The sequence below is a fragment of the Zonotrichia leucophrys genome, chromosome 2, assembly GCF_028769735.1.
Source record: "Zonotrichia leucophrys gambelii isolate GWCS_2022_RI chromosome 2, RI_Zleu_2.0, whole genome shotgun sequence".
In the NCBI taxonomy this organism is placed as follows: Eukaryota; Metazoa; Chordata; class Aves; order Passeriformes; family Passerellidae; genus Zonotrichia; species Zonotrichia leucophrys.
This window is the reverse complement of record NC_088171.1, coordinates 123771367-123789505: the sequence shown is the minus strand read 5'-3', so window position 1 is coordinate 123789505 and position 18139 is coordinate 123771367. Positions and strand designations below refer to the sequence as shown.

At 37.3% G+C, this 18139-nt stretch overlaps 1 protein-coding gene across 2 annotated transcripts in view; it reads right to left on the bottom strand.

Annotated features, from left to right (window-relative positions):
* The window catches only part of PKIA (cAMP-dependent protein kinase inhibitor alpha), a 43669-nt gene that overhangs the window by 15695 nt on the left and 9835 nt on the right, over positions 1-18139 (bottom strand). The window contains exon 1 of one of the 2 annotated variants that reach the window (XM_064706256.1): positions 3369-3389. The exons of the other annotated variant lie outside the window; for it this stretch is intronic. The gene's annotated coding sequence lies outside the window, so the exon portion shown is untranslated. Of the gene's footprint in view, positions 1-3368; positions 3390-18139 lie in introns of those variants that run through there. 2 annotated transcript variants of the gene reach the window in all.

Below are 18139 nucleotides of genomic sequence, written 5' to 3'. Positions count from 1 at the left end.
GGATTCTGGTCCATTGAATTTTTTAATTCAGCATCCATAAAATGCTTATCCATGTAAGATCTATTTTCCTCACTATCTCTTTTTTTTTTTTACTTTGCAGTTATATATTTTGTTAGATATTACTTAACTAGTACTATGGCTTTTGAGGTCAAAACAATAACACCAACATGACCTCCCCCCCAAATAAACCCTCAAAAAAAACCCCAAAACAAAATCCAAACAAATAAAAGGAAAAGCCTTCATTCTCATAAAAAAAAAGCAAAAAACAAAAATAAAAAAAAAACCCTAAAAAATCCACACAAACAAAAAATCCAATGAACAAACAAGAAGTGGCATAAAGACTGTATGCAGTACATTGAGGTGAACTTTTCCATTTAATTGGGAACCAGCTCTGTTTTCCAAAAAATAGTTCCATAGCACAAGGCAGCCTCCATTTCTTATAAGGGCTCAAATACTCAGATGAACTATAGATTGGAATGGCTGAACATTCCTTAGTAATTCATTACAGTTGTTGCAATTCCTAACAGCAAACCATGAAACTAACATGAAGATTCATGCTCCTTTGTCACAAGCCAAGAAATGTAGCCCATTTCTTCTATATTAACCTATGCCCAGTCTGGTAAAATACTTTGCTATGCAAAATACAGCTGTGTTATGCAAATTGTAAGAGCTTGCCCTTCATTGTTTTAAAATATCAGTAAAGGTAATGGCTAGCAAGAAGATATTAATGAGCACTGCCAGGACTTATCTATGCATGTGCTGGGCTAGGGGAATATGATGGCATTGTAAGAACACAATATGGATGTGAAAGAATCAGATTTCAGGTGGGGAGGCAGCATCCAGAAAAGATTGTCTGCAGAACAAGACCAGAAATAAAGAAAAAAGCATATGGAGATGGGAAGGAAGCAGCAATCGCCTGAGATAATTAGAGTTCAGTTAGAAAAACCAGTTTACAACCAAAAAGGAAGACTGCGATGGACTCTTCCAGCTGCTCTACCAAACAGCTCCCAGTGGGATAACTTGACTCAAGGACTTGACAGAGCCACTGATGTGAGCGCAGGGCTTGGCTCCCCCATTGCAATGGGTCGCTCCCATCCCCAAGTTAGCTGAAGTTTGCATTTTGTGATGCTCAGCACTCTGTCAATTTGACTGATATGTTTACAGCATCTACAACAGCTGTCTGCAGGTAACAAAGCCTTTGAAAGGGAAAGCATGCAGTTAGAAGAGCAAGAAGAAAATGTCTAGATAACAGTATCATGACAGCATTTATAACTTAGCATTTATAACAGGAGGATGCTCCAGCATTTTCATAAGGTTCTTTCCACACCTATTTGCTAGGATTCTTCAATCTTTTAGTACAATGTGTAGTCTGGCCGTCAAATATTCAAGCTAAATGCTCTACAGTTAAGCTGTCCTTTAACTCTTCCTTATTATTAAAACAAACAGCTGTCCCCCCTCCAAGGCACTTTTCCTCAAATCTTTAGGGTAATGTAGGCTACTAAACAGAAGCAACATTTGTTGTATTACATATCTTTTCAGTAATTTCTGGTGAAATAGCTCAACTGTTTGCATGTGATTACCTTTTAAAATCATGCAGTCATGACTCATCAAGAAAGTATGTGTTGCAGCATCCAGAACAGAAAAGCTTCAGCTTATTACTGTTTCTTTTTGGGCAGCAGCAAACACTGTACTGAAAGGAAAGGATCTGCCCTTTTTGATAGCAAGATCAACCATAACCATGTATTTCTAAATATTAAATATTGGTTCCTATTTGCTTTTAATAAAATCCATTACCTCTCAAAAAAAATAAAACTGCTATAGAATAATTTGCTTCTGTGAAGATCTCACATCTCACGTGCAAAGTTGGGAGTTTCCAAAAATATACCCAATGACATCACATTTTTCAGTATTTGCAAAGATAAATACCACTGGGCTAGCCTGAAGACCTGTGAACACGAGACATCTAAAGTATATTTTCAATGCCTGGAAGAGAAAAAAAAAATAGATGGAAAAGGCAATTTATAAAATACTGATTAATGTATTGTGGCACAAAGACATTCACATTCCTGGTTTATCTGGTCAGCTTTTTGATTTGTTAATAACAAATTGCCTTTCCCATCCTTTTTTTTGTCCTGTGGAAGGCATTTAAAACCTACTTTACATTTGAATTAGTTTTCTCAGCCATCAGACATTCTGCCTTTTAATTACTATCTAGAAGCTGAAAAAAAAAAAAAAAAAAAAAAAGTGAACAATTTGGCTAACAGCATTTCAGTTTTTTTAACTTAAAAGCAGTTCAATATACTGTACCTCACATAACAGACTCACATGTTATATTGTATATCATTTTACTTTGGCTTCTCCTATTCTCAGCCTTACATTTTTCAAGGTTTCCATCATTTTTGCATTCTGTTCCCATGTGTACACTGACTACTTTAGCGACTAAGGACTGCCTGGCTCTGTTGCTATGCAACAGCATAGCCTACTTAGGGCTTCCTGAAATAATTGTCTCAAATGTGCTTTTTTTAGACTTGTTTCCAGCACGAATACTTTACAGATTTCTTATAATGGACCACTGATATTACCACAATGTTAGGTGGTGGTCAGCTGGGAAGTATTGGTAGATACTTAAGATTAAAACAAAGAATATTATTGCTTGCAAAATTCTGGACATATCTGCTGCATTTTCACAGGGAGGTAATTATCAAAAATATCCCTATATTTTTGCCAGATGTTATTCCTGTGTATGAGAGCCATATATTTATCAGAGGAAAAAACTTCTTATTTGTTCTTTGTTTTATTTTATTTCATTCAAGGGAAAAAAAAGTTTTCTATTTAGAGTATGTCACCCACCACTCAGAAACAATGAACCATTTTTATATAGAGTCTATTATAAAGTTAATAATCTCAACAGAATGAACACATATGCAAATACTCTTTATTGCAATTTATTATCAAATAAGTTGATGTCAGACTTCTTTAGGACAAGGCTCCAAATTTTTAAAATCACATTATGGACGCCAAAAATTGGATCTGCATTTGCTTTTTGAGGTATCTTCAAGCAGCCCTTGAGAAACTGTCCCATGAAACCTTCAATCTTTCCAGCCTTCAAAAGCATTTTTCTTGTTACAACCTTCTAGTGCTCCTGCTTCAAGAGTGGAGAAATATGTTGTTTTCTTATAGCTGGCATAATTGAGAATCTAAGGTTAATTAATTTCTGTAAAAAAATATAGAGCAATATAAATACAAGTCTCTTAAAAACAGCATTGATTAATTCCAGAGGACCAAATGTCTTACAATACACCAGGCTGAGGGATCAAAGCAAGGAGGTCTGACAGCACAGAATATTTTAATGAAAGGAAATATTTTACCTCTTATTCTTTTTTCTCTCTTGTTCACCTTAGCATGTTCAGCAGCAGTTGCATCTACAGAGAGCAGCGTGTCAGTCCAGAATTGTGATAAAGAGAAAGATGTTTGTCAGAGCCAGAGAAAATAAGAGCAAGGTTTAAATTAAGGTCCCTGCAGAGGCAAGTCCACCTGCAGCCTTTTAAAGGAAGAGGGGGAAGAGAGCAGCAATTTCATACTGTTTGCAAGATCCTAAGTCTTAAAGATGACTTTTTCTTAAACAGAGTGGACGGTTTCTCAAAACCAAATGCAGGAGGTGGCGTAAAGGGGTAATTTTCCATATTCATATGCATAACCACATACATGCATAATAGCCAAGCTATCCAAGAATATGAGTCAGCAAGGTTCAGTGAGTGGGACACTCCCAGACTTCAAGTCTCTGTTCTTTAAAACCACATAAGTAGCTCAGACTCAAATCTGTAACGATACTGTTTTAAAAGATAAGATACCAAGACCTGAAGAGCAGCAACGCTTGAAGAATCTCCTTTGTGGAGAAGAATCTCCTTTGTGGCAAATAACCAATTTGAAACCTCAAAAATGACCCAGAATCAGGTGGGGGGGAAGAAGGCATTAATAAAGACTCTATAATGGTGAAATCTGTTGTTATTATGGGCAGCTTGCATTTTATACTTTGCAGTATTTATGGGCATTTCAAAGAAAGGTCAAATAATTTCTAACCTACCAAAAATAAAAACCCTTATATTTGTCACAAAATGCTTGAACACAGGAACTGTAGCAACCTCTTTTGCAATGCCCAGGTTAAAAAAAGAATTTCATTCAACAAAGAGGAAAAAAGTGAAACTAAGTCCCTTGCTAAATAATCCTTTGTCACCTAGGATACAACACCTTTGTATTGAAAACTGTGCACTATAGAGTACTTTTCTGATAGGTTTCCATATGCTGGAACTAGCTGGAAACTAAAAAAAAAAAAAAAAAAAATTGGCTTGCACAGACTAATATTTAATTAAAAATTGTGTTGCATTACATAATCTGTCCATGACACTCAGATTTAAGATGCATTTCTAGATGCAAACCCAGGTACCCTCACAAACACATTACCCAGCCACAATCGAGGAACATACAAGTTCTGCAAACCACAGCTGCTTAGAATCACTGTTACAGCTTTGAACCTGATGGTCAAATATTTCTCTTTGCCCCAATTTAAAGTGAAATTAAAGCTCAAATACTGAACTCATATTCATCTAATGTCCCAGTTCTTCATCTACAAAAAGAAAATGCCAGTCTGGGCAATTTACAAGCCAGTGATGGAAGCATATAAACAAAGTAGAATTTTCTGGACTCTCACACACCTCATCGATTTCAGCCAACCCTAACAAATTGCTCAATAACTTTAAAAGATGCCCTATTTAAAACCACATACAGACATTTTATATTCATGCCAAGAAAAGTTATCCAACCAAACACATAGTTCCTGCAGCTCAAGTTCTTAATTCTGCCATGCAACTTTGCCTTTCATTGAAGTTGCTGTCCACTAAGAAATGTTTGAAAAGCCTAAGAAGAATCTGAACATACAGTTCCTGCCATATGCATAAAGTCAATTAAATAGAATAAAGTGTAAGCCATGTTTTCTGGTTATGAGCATAAACACACAGGTATAAGCAGAAACAGGAGAACTTACAGAACCCCTTACAAAATTCCTGAGAGGAATTAATGTTGTCAGACTACACAAATCCATCTGTATTTGAACAGCTCATTTGAGCTTCAGGGCCATGCAAATTGCAGATTTCCTCCTTTTTACTACCTGCTGGTGGATAATGAAAGGAAGTACCAGCTGTCTGCTTACAGTAAAAATGCGTATGTGGGCAGAATACTTCTTAAGACTTCCAATTTTTAAATCCTGGCACAGGGAAAAACCCTTCAAGAGCAAGAAGCACCCACAGATGTGAATTCCTGGATACCATATTCCCCATAAAAGGCAAGCTGCAGGTATAAATTCAGAGAAAGAAGGTAAAAATATAAAAAATGTTGCTCAAAATCTGAGGCAATGAAACCCACATCTCATAGTCACTAAGGAAGTGTCTTGTTTGAGTAAAAGCTAAACTTTAGCAATAAAGAGAATAAAATAATTAAGTAATTGGGAGACAAAGAAAAGACATGGGCAGAGCACACTAAAAAAGTGCATGAAAACAAACCCAAATGGACTCTCAGACTGAGCAGATAGAAAATCAACTTGAAGTATTTTCTGACAGAGATAAGACTTACTTGATTTTTATTTATTTTATAGTTGTCATTCTTCCTGGCAAAAATCTTGAGATGCTGACAGCTATCTGTAAGACTCTATCCCATCTCAAGTACAACTATCCACCTTTATACCTAGAAAAACACGAAGGACCATAACACCAGAGAAAACCGGTAGAAACCAGTAATGTTCCTATGCAACAGTTTGAGTGTTCAGGGTTAGAGAGCTTTGAATATCACTTTATCTACCCATATAAATATATGTATGTATACCTGCTGAGATGGGCATCATTAAATATTCCCTCCATCTGCATAACTACTTTCATCTAGACATATGATGTAGTAGAGTCTGTAAGCTTAGTAGATTTCCCATAAACTGTAAGAGAACTGCCTTACATCCCAAACCTCTATTTATTTGTGAAATAATTAGTTTTAAAGAACCACTTGTGGGCTGACCTTGGCTGATGTTCACCCTGCTCTCTCATTCCACCTCAACAGGGGGACAAGGGAGATGATGGTAAGATGAAAGAGTAAAGAACCAGTGGGTTGAGATAAAAACAGGGAGATATTGTAGTAATTATCAGCATTAGCAAAACAGACTTAACCTGGGGAAAACTAACTTACTGCCAATTAAAACAGTTTGGATAGTGAAAAGCAAAGACAAGTTAAACCAACACCTTCCCTCCACATCAGTCCCCTACCCGCCCTCACCTCCCTGTGCCAAGGCTCAGCTTTACTTCTGTGGCTTCTGACTGCTCTTCCCTTCCCTAGCACCCAGCAGCAGCCCAAGGGAACAGGAATGGAATGTGCAGTTACATCACTCCCTAACAGTTGATGGGCCTGCTGCTCCTTTTTCCCCATGCTCTTCCCCTGCTCCAGCATGGTCCTTCCCATGAGCTGTTCTCACACGCTCCAGTGTGGGCTGGAGCTCTTTCAGAAAACACCAGGTAGCTCTGCTGGGGCACACACTAGCAGACAAATGTCTATTTCTATACCTACTCCACTGTGGTCTCCTCCAGGGGCCAGGAGCAACACATCCACTTCTTCCTTTTCCTGCAACCTTTGTATTCCCTGTGCTGTGTCTCACTATCTTTATTTCTCCTCTACCTGTGTGTTTAGGGTTTTTTTAATTTCCTTGCTTAAATATGTTTTTCCAGAGATAACATTGTCATGGCTGAGGGGCTCAGCTGCATCCTGCAGTAAGTGCATGGAGCAGACTTGATCTCTGTCCAGCATGGGACAGCCCTTTCCCCACAGAGGCTGCCCCTAAGGCACCTCACTGCCAACACCTACCCAACAACAAAATTCCTATCTGTCAGAAGATACTTAATGGCTATAAATGATCATTGGCTACAAATGACCGTTACTGTGCTTTCCTGTGTCTTCCTTAAACTCCATCAACTGCTGAGACTGCCCTCCTGTCACTTTCCTTCACTTAAGACTTAGAAATCACAATGATGTGAGGACCTCACCCTGGTATCTCACAGCTGATGGGAGGCAGCCTCTTTCCAAGCACAGGCTATGTGGATAAGCACGTTAACACCATGAGAGATAGTCACTAAGGCACTACTATCTACTCACCAGCTTCTACCATTACAGACCAAGAAAACCTCAGTGCTCATGATCACTGTAGCTGGGACTTTTATAGCACCAGCATCGATGTGTTTTTTCCCCAAGACTGTAGCCCTGTTTTACTTGAGAGAGGACAATGAATCTTTTCTGTTATTTTAAATAATATTAATACAAAATTAACTTTGACATTTTAAGGTTTCTGTACCAAGAAAGGTAAGAGAGGCATATATACCAGCTTCTCAAACTCAACAGCTACTTCCAAGAAAGCATTCACTACAGAAACTAAATTACAAGTTTTTTTTCAAGATCACACCATATTATTCAATTGAACTAATGCTTCTCAGAAGAGCCAGACGTGCCAAGAATTCAAACACACTGCAAGAGGCAACATGTTTGGTTTTGGGTCTACTCTAAGCATTGATTAGCTTGTTCATAAAGTAAACGTTGCAATAGAACAATAGGTAAAAAGACAATACTTGCCCATATGCCAAGTTTGCATGAGTAATTAGAGTATATAGAGACTCATATTCTCAGTTTCAGGTGGCCAACATGGGATACTACAAAGAACCTTACGCTTCCGAAATTTGTATGAACTAACCTTTATAAAGTATTTAGGGTTAAGTAGTGAAATAAACTACCAAATGCAAGGCCTTTTATCACTTCTGAAACTTTGACTTAATGTAACATTGAAATGTAGGACACCACCCATGAAATTTGAAGATAAAATGCAAATTTCAAGACCAAACGCTGATGAAAAAATATCCCACTTAGATTTCAGCTCAGTCAGAAGTTCATCCAGACTGTAAAAACATTAAGGGAAGAAATACAGGGGAGCAGAAGAGAGAAGGCAAAAACCTTTTTTTTTCTACTCCTAACCAATTAATGGCCTCATTTTCTAACCTGCCTATTTACACCTGGATTAAAAGCTTCACTGAACATGTACTCCACAGGCATCCTTTAGGTAAGCAAATTTTAACTTTTAGTGCAATACATTTGAAATTTGCTATCTCAACCACCAAGAAGCATCTTTTCTACCCTCCCCTTTAACAAAATTTTCCATTGCTACTACATACCTTTTACCTACAGCCTCCTCATGATCCAGGAGAAACACTGCCAGTATTTTCAAACAAATAGCACTGATATTTGCACAGCAGATAACATTCCATATTTGTTTTCATCAGACTCCAATGAATTCAGAGCCAAGATAAAAATGGAAAGGCAATGTATCTTCAGTTCAGAAAAGCTTTTCAGTAATCTGAATGAAATAACATTCTGGTAAGACACATCTTAACTATACCATGCTCAGCCTCAAAGTCTTTTAAATCTTTCTGCACAAAATGCTTCTACCTCCCATTAATAATTTGCTTGTTAACCCTTTGTGGGGAATATCTTTAAATATGAGTTTCAGAACCAAGCAATATTTTCTTCCTTTTGTATTCTGCCACTTATCTTGCTCAGCCCCATGTAAGGGTTATTCAAACGTTAGCACTCAAATAATAAAAACAACTAAATTACAAAAACCATTTATCTTGAGAATTATGAAGTATAAAAATTTAAACATGCAAAGCACTGAAAGGAAAAAAAAAATCAAGAATCTGGAAAGCTAACTGCAATAGAAAACTATTTCCCCAGGGATAACCTTTGGATGAAGACTCACAAACTCTGGGTGCTACATTCCTGTGCAGCTGAATCCACATGTCTTGACATGTGTCCCCTCCTTTCCACAGAGCTATTTTTCATGATGTCGTTACAGGATTAACATATTTGTAACCAGACAGAAATGATCTACGTGTGACAAGATGTGTTTTGGGAATCACTGCAAATCTTTTAGCCATTTGACTTGTATGCCAAATGAAGCAAACTCATCTGTAAAGTCAAATTTGGTTATTGCCTGAAACTCCACATCTATCACACTACATAACATGATGATTCTTAGGCTCATTAAAGCTATTTTACATAAAATTTCCCCTTGTTTGGCCTACTTCAGGATGCCATTTAAGGGACTTCAAAAGTTAATGGGGTCAACAGAAAGTAATATCAAACTTAATCAAAATTTCCCCACAAAAAAGAAATCATGAAGGATTTTTTTTCCTTTTCTTAAAAAAGATACAACTGGACTGTAAACATGCACAGATTCTCTGAGTCTTACATTCAAAAGAGTAACACAAAGACAAGAATAAATTAAGTGCTATGCCATCCCCAGTAAAAACAGTAATACAGGAAAAGGCATTCACCATATTAGCTCTAAGAATATAAGGAGAAAAAAGGGAGGGGTGTTTATCGTTAAAAATCAAAACAACTCTCTATAATTCCAAGAAACACAAGCACACCTCTTCCACTCATCACATCCAAGACCAAAGAAATGCTTCTTACCCAACGAAGTTTAGCTGGAACAATTTAAAAATTTTAACCAGTTAACTTTCTGGTTAAATGTCAAGTTGAAGAAAAAATAACCCCAGAGAAGCTAAACAAAACAAACCACCACCTGTAATTTGATTAAACAGAGATTATGATTACACTGCCAGCAAAGGCAAACTGATTATTAAGCAGATAATCAAATATTCCACTGAGCTCTAATGTTACTGTATGAAGTTTTAATGAAGAAGCACAGCATCATGCCTTTTAGATGTTCCACTAGTAGCAAGCAGCTCTTTTAAAGCAAAACCATATGAGACTCAGGTAATTTTTCTCTGCTCAGTTTCATATCATGATCTTTTCTCTGCATTCTTCCTACTAATCTTGGGCACTCTATAACAACAGCAATAGAGCAGAGGAGGTCCAGAGATAGAACCATGCCTGATAGTAGGTAAGAAGGTTCTTAGAAAAATTGTGATGAGGTACATCTAGAAGAATAAGTACTTCAAGTCAGATCACATGCTTCATTAAGAAAATTACTCTCATTATGCCATTATAAGGCTGAATGTATTTTTTCTTAAAACAAACTGAGCCAGAAACATGCTATGTCACAAGGGTATTTCTATTTGCTTTGAAGAAGACTGGAAAACATTGTGCTGATCATGGTTCTCACCTAATAGATTAGGACAGAATTTAGAAGATAAAATCCAATGATAGTTTTGTTATAAAAAAGTAAGAATTACAAATAGGAGAAAACAAAGTATAAACTATAATAGTGCAGCATGGATAAATAAAAAAAACCCTGTGCTTTATACAAAGTGCTTTACTTCATATATTGCCACTAGCAAAATTACTACCAAATACACTTTTTTTTTTTCCCTGTGAATTGGGAAAAAAGTGTTTTCTCTATCCAGAATGAATATTTCTTACTAGCTTTCCTTAACAGATCTGTACAGAAAGAGTTTGGCAGTTGTTTAAAGTGAATGCAATTCAGGAGAAAAAGCTACAGGGTCTCCTAGAATAATGTTGACAATATTCACAATTAAAAATTTAAAAAAAAACAAACCAAAAACCAAAATACAAGAAAAACCCCAAAGAGTCTTTAAATTCCAAGCTCTTTAATGGATTTATGTGGTTTCTTGTGTCATTCCCTCCCAGTACAATATGAACAATATACTGTTATTAATTTAAATTAATTTACTTCCCAGGGTTCTTTTATGTTTCACAGATTTCAGCATGTGATGGAGCTGTTCTTGAATATCTTCTACGTGGGTGGATTTTATAGAAGGATAAATTTAGTTTGCAAGCCCTGTTGTCACATATCTGTGTTTTTCTGTACCAGAGTAAGGTACATTAAACAATGACAAAGTCATTAATACCTAAATATGGAATTGCTTATTATGTTCATATCTCATTGTCTTAGTAAGAACTTCATATGGAAAACAGGAATCATCTCTTCACAAAAAGACTGTGGTCATGTCTTGCAGGTTCAGGCAAAAAGCAGCTTGCCACCACTCTCTTCTACACGTGGGAGTTTGAGACCCATTTCATCTCAGCACTTGAGCATTGCTCTGCTGAATTTAGATACTCTCAGGTGTAACTGAAGCTCTGTCTCTTGCATGATCCTTGATCAGTTTACTCCTGTGAAATAAGCATTGTGTGATGGAAAAACTTGTCTTAAGCATAACAACAAAAATTAAAAGGATTTCCAGAACTGCTCATGTATTTTACTCCAGAGATCATTAAAATCAATGCACTTAATTTGAGGAGCATGATCCAGAAGTGGAGGTCTCCTGGTCTTCAGCACACAAATCACAAGACTACAGAGTTAAGCATCCTCATCTGCAAAAAGGCACAGGACCAGAAGGAAAACAATTGTGCTTGTAACTGATAAAGCAATTTCAACATACCTTTTATACTGAAGGCTCTGTCCACGGGTTCCTTGAGACTGAGAACAGTCTGGATTACAAGTCTTGTCGTTCTACAGAATGAAGCTATTATGTGGAAGATAAGCAGTGACATTCATTCACTTCTTCCCCACCTCCACACAGGTTTTTGAGTTAAACTTGAACCCTGAGTCAGGACTCATAGGTCTGTATGGACACACCTAGTAAACCACCACTCTGAATCACAGAAAAACTTTGGAAGGGATATCTGGAGGCCATCAAGTCCAACAACCACTTGAGGTTAGGTAAGCTAACAGTCAGGCTGCTCAGGGACTCAGAAGAATTTCAAGTATCTCCAAGGCCGGAGGGTCCCCAGGCATTATGCCAAGCTGTACCCGTGCTAAGCCATTTTCTAAGTGAAAGACTTTCCTTCCAGGCATCTGGAATTTCTTATTGCAAGTTGTGGCCATTGTCACTTATCCTTTTGTTGCAGAGCTCCAAGAAAAGTCTATAACATCTCCACAATGCCTCCTTGAGTATGCTGTTACATCTTGTAGTGTCCTTTTCATGCAGGACAAACCCAGGTCCCACAGTCCCTGCTTGTACACCATGTGTTCCAGCCTCCTGTTTTCTGTAGCCTGCACTACCCTTGAGTAGGCATGTCAATATATCCCTGCTGTAGCAGTGTCCAAATGACTGTGATGGCACACTGGTGCCTCTTAGCAAGTTCAAGATCAGAAAGTCCTCGTTACCAGATCTTAGGTGACACAAATACAAAGGTATGCAAAAACAAAGAGTCTGGTCAGCAGTTCTAGATACTTACTGTTTCTAAATAAAATAGGAAAGATTAGAGTCTTGAATTCAGTTTTCTGAAGGCTGTATGTAGTTCTCATATATTTTCTTGGCTCAAGAGTCCAGTCTCATTAAAAGCACTGGAGAAGTGAAGGGTACAGGAACATTGGTCAATCCATGATTAGTGAGTTAAAAAAGTTATCACCATGTCATGGGTGAAATACAGCCCTCAACTAAGACACACAACTGTGTCTTGGCAAGACAATTCTCTCACATTAGTACAGCCTGCTACAGACTTGCTTGTTCCTAACATGCAGTACAAGTGACTAAATATTTTCTCTGTAATCACACAACTGCATGGTATTTGTAAAATCAGATTTTAGCTTTCTGCTTACTGGAGCCCAGGTTTACACTGAAGTTGATATGCCTTTGAATCCTGGTACAATGCAAAACGGTAACATTACAGCCCATTAATCTACAAAGGATCAAACTACAACATTAATCCACAAAGGATGAGAGTTCTAACTACACAAGAAACCTGTCCTCTCAGCTTGTGGTCTCATGCAAAGACTACCTGGGTTTCTGCTTACAGGCCTGAGACTCCAGGAGGCTGCCTGCATGAGCCAGGCTCTGAAAGATCCAACTGTGAGACAAGACAGCGTGTTTTAAATGACTGTCTGTGTAATTAGGCACAGTAAAGGCCACCTTCTCATGTGGAGAAAGACCTGTTAATTACTTTGCTGCCTCTCTTCTGCTGCCACCATTCCTTGTCCTGAAGGACCAGCTGCCCTTTTCATCTTTCTCTGTCTTCTGCTCAGAATCTATTTCCTCTTTAGAAAAGGGGACCAATATCTACCTATCCCTCCCCTCCCACATAACAGTATTCAATTAGGAACATACCCCTTGATATTTTTAAGCCCCAAACTGTGCAATAGATTGAGTAACCATTAAAATTTGATTAATTAAGGTTGCAGAAGGTAGAAGTATAATCTGATACAAAATTAATGCAAAGTGTTCTCAGGATACCAGCCTTAATTAACTTTACTGGAGAATTTTCACTGGCTGAATTCTCATCAGATTCTACCAATACAGTCAAAAATATGTAATTTCTCAAGAGAAGATGAGGATTTGCATACTTAACTCCTAAACTTGCAAGAACACACATTCTCTGGCCTTCAGCTTGATGATAGCTTAAAGGCAGTCATACATTTTTCTTTTAATACATATACTATTCTATCTAATAAAGTCTTACACATGTACTATACCTACAAGCTCAGTAGCATAGTACAAGAGGCAGAACAATGATCTCCTTTATAAACTGGCCCACAAAGTGAGCCTTTGGGCAGACACTGAAATAAGATTTTCTTTTTAAAAGAATTTTTGAAGTAGTAAAATAAAAAAAAAAAAAGGTAAGAAATTGTATCTATTAACAGCATCTGGAAAAAATTACTTTATGCAGTTTTGTAGAGAGGTTTCCTCATCAATACATTTCAATTATGAACTTCCCAAGCCTTTGTTTTCAAACTAGGAATTTGTGAAGGAAGCTAGGAGAAAAAGCAGTATCTAATAGTACAAAACAATCACTCAGACATATGGATTGAGCCTAGAGATGACCTCCACATTTGTTCTTAGAGAGAAAACAAGAAGAAGGGGGAGGGATACAAACACAGAGTGATCTCAAACTGCTAGAGGCTGAAAACAAAGGATTCTGCAAAAGCAATTCTCATATGGTGTTCTGGACACAGCACTGCAAAATACATATATTCTAAATTGGGAGAGCTTGGGGACTTTTTGTTTGGTGTTTGGGTATTTTTCGTGGTTTCTTTTGGTGTTTTGTTTTTTTTTTTTTTTTTTTTTTTTTTAAGCTGCTTCTCAGAGACTCTTTGAAAGTTCTTTTTCATCATAATTGGTGAGCTTCTTCTTTGCATTTCTTCATGTTGTGTTTCATATGCCAATTTCAACAACTGATTTGAAAGACTCACTCAGCATGCTCTGACTGCAACAGACACAAGAGGTTCTCTTCATGCTACTAGGAAACATGCATAAGGCAGAGCTGGCAGTCTTCTGTTTCCACAGCAGTCAGGATTTCATTATATCTCCTACAAGAGGAGTAGCAAAGATAGTGGGACATTAAACCACTCCCTCGATTTCAGGCAACATGCTGAAGTTTGGAAGAATCTTATCCTGTTGTAGATGGAACAAGGAGCTGTGATGGAGAACAACCGGTACCAAAGGTTAAAATGCAAAAAGACAAATAAAACGAAGTTCTTATTGTCCAGTACAAACTAGAAAGAACCAAGATACACAAAATAATGACAAGAAATTAATGAGGTGCAAAACATTTACTGAGGCAAAGTGATGAGTCATATGGAAAGAAACAGAGATGTCCAGTTTCAGTGTTTCAATAGTTTGACAGTTTTACAGCAAGAAAGGGACTGTTTTAGTGGATTTAATAATATATATAATATAAATATATATATAAAATAAATATATATAAAAGTTTGCAATGAACAGGAACACAGGTGCATTACATGTAAACAGACAACATTGCACTAGTCATGCAGGTCTTTTAGATGGTCTGGGAGAACTCTTAATCTGCTTTGTGTTGCCTTTGAATTCTCCTAACAAACATTCTTAGCAAGCCTTAGGGAGAGGTATTTTTAAGATACTGTTGAGAAATTTGCTATACTTATGTATTCTGAATAACAACACTTTTGAACAAGTAAACTTGGTATGCATTTCTTTGGTTTCAGAGTTTTATTTCAAAAGAAAGATATGTGTCAAGGTAAGTTACCAGTAGGAAAACTATTCTTTCCAACTGGCACAAAACAGAAGCTGTATGTGACATCATGCAGCACTCCAGATATTCACAGCTCTTTTGAGCACTTCTGAATTCTGTTTCTACTCTCTGCTGTAGGAAAAACTTCCCTCTTGCTTTATTTCTTGGCAGTGCAGGTGAGGGAGGGGGTGGTAGTCAGGGAAGAGACAGAAAAGAAAGGGAACACTCACAAATATTGCAAACCATTGCAGAGACAGAGCAAAGAAGGGAAAAGCAGGCATTTGCCTTCAAATAGATAGTCATTGGTATTTTCTGAGGAGGCAGGACTCTCACTCCATCTTTTAGGAACCTTTTCACAGTGGACACAGAAGGAGCTGCTTACACTCTGGGCCAGTGCTGATCTAAACAGCACTATGAAGAACTTTTTGGGAAGTTATCACACATATAGAATATAGGACAGGTACAAAAAAAGCTGCAGTGGGTAATTCATAGGTATGAACTGAACACATCTGAATGCCGAACGGTTCTGAAACTATCACTGTGTTTGTCTGGCCTAGGGGAAATAACATCAATTTCTGTTTTCATTGAGTAACATAGGCTTAATAGTGTATTTCTTGTAATTGCCAAAATATGCAAAGCCACCATGTCAGGGTCTCCTTGACAGGATCTTTTTTTTCATTTACCATAGGTGATTTGCATTAATTATAATCCTGTCTGTCAATATACTTTACACTTACAGCTTTGCTTTTTCTACTGTTTTGCCGGGGATTTATCAGATCAACAGACCTTGGTAAATAAGTCATTATATTCACCTTTTTTTGTAGAAGAAGATCTTAGATTAGCTTTCATTTGACTTCTGTAATTTCCTTGCTATTCAAAAAAAAATTTAAGTGAAGAGTACATAAGCATGGAAGAAAGAATGGTGAAAAGTTCAATTGAAATTTGAATGACACTGTTGGGCTTTTTAAGCAAATTTATCCAACAATGTGGGACAAACAAATTCCACTCCTTTTGGTAGCTTATATACACACAGTAGGAGAAAAAGACTTGAAAATTGCTCACAGATGCCATCTGAAGATGAGAAGAATACCACAAAGTTCCATAGAAATAAATGGATGTCATAAAAGGCTTGTAGAAAAATCTCCTTTGAATAGAAAAACTCTTGCCTATGTCTTCTCCCAAGAAGCTTGAGGAAGGAGGCAAAATTATTTCAGTTATTAGGTGAAAAAAGTGTCTTTTCAAAAAGACTTTTAGCTCCCTAAAAACACCTGGCAGAAAGTTTGCATGTTGAGATAAGTCTTGTAACTGTAAACATACACTTTTTATTCAGCTTCAGATAGATGGAAAAGCATCAAGTACATCCTCTTCCAAGCAACTGTGGAAAGAGAAACTACTTGCCAAAACAGGTATTTTCACCAGAAAACTAGGGCTAAACCACACTTTCTGATAGATCCTACTAGATCTGCTCCAGCAAATGAAAGGTTTGAAGTATTACTCAGTGCAAGTAGCAGACGGGGTTTTTTTTTCATTTTAAAAATTATAAGAAATTGCAAAGAAAAAAAAGTCCGCCTGTCAAAAAAGCAGTAAGATGTGACAGTCAGTAAGACCAAACAACAAAGTCACATGTTTTACAATTACTTTGCAGATGTGTCATGATTAAATGTCAGGATGAGACCTAGGCATTCCCATTCTTTGCACCCTGATTCCAGTTTCTACGGAAAGGACATATACGTGAGCACAGTCCAAGTAAGTGCGCTGGGCATTACCCAGGTGCACATAGTGAGGCACTCAGTTGGCATTTAGAGCTTATTCCAGTCTTTGCTTATTCCTCTGGTGCTCAGAGACAAAAGGATTTTCAGAGGATAATAAAAGATCCTTCAGGAGTTAACTGGTTATTGTCAGATATAGTTGTGTGCAGATTTCCCAAGTGAAATCAAGCAAATAACTACAAAACAAGAATTATGTTTTCATCAAGTTTGACACGAAGCTCTGGAAGCAATGAGTAAATAGGGAAGGAGAAATACAAAAAGAAAGTAGCAGGTGTTCTGCTTTGGCTAGGTTTTGAACAATCAAGCATTTGAAGGAACAAAACTTGAATTAAACTGGTGAGAGTTAGCCCTTTCAGACAAGCCAACATTCATCAACGCCTTGCATGCAACCTTCTTTATTTATAGAACCACATGGATACTGACTTCAACGCTGGCTCACCCTCAGATGTCATTCATGCCACCTTAAATAACCAACAATTCTGGGCAAATGTGTGTAAAACCATCCTCAAGGGTAGGACAGAAGAGACTCTTTTTCACTTAGCTGATTGTGAGCAGGTATGTAACATCCACTTCAACAAATTTACTTCATCCCTAATAGGCTTCTTTTCTATCTCTGTACTTGACCACTTGTAAACCTAAGACCTTGTTTTAATGCTTTCAGTAGCTGAAAGGATTCGAAAAATCATCTTCTCTGATTCCCATTTTACATTAACTTCCCACAATTAATGCCTCCTTCTTTAGCTTGCTTTTAGCTTTCAAAGGCTGCTCCTGCATGGAGTAAACCCTTACACTTTGCTATTTAATCCTACTGAATCTTTTCATGCTTCTCTGAATACTTTTCCCTTTAGTGATACATCAGCTGGGTTCAATATAAACAGCCTTCAAGCCAAATATAAGATTTTGGCTTTCAGTGAGCTGGCCAGTCGGAGAGAATAGTAGAAACCTGTAAGAAAACCCACACAAACCTTTGTTCCTTAGCTTACAAGAGGTGTTTATGCCCAAACTGCAAGATAAAAACACCTAACTAATACCCAAATACACATACAAGCAGAAAAGAAAAAAAGGAGAGGAAAAGTTCAGAACAGAGATCATGGCTACCTTTACTCTGGGTTACTAAAATTTTGCTATTACTAATCTTCATAAAAGGAACTACTCCTTCACTCACATTGGGCTCACAATTGTTCCACAGAGATGGCACTTCATTTGGAAGAAGAGAGAAAAAGCCAGCGGACAAACAACTGACACATCAGCGTTACCATGTGCACACAATTACGTTTTTAGATCTTATGGTTTTGCCTTATCCAGAAGTGCATGCACTAGATACACCCTCCCATTCTTCTGCTAACATTTAACTCCTATTAACCATTTTCCAACTTGTCCACATC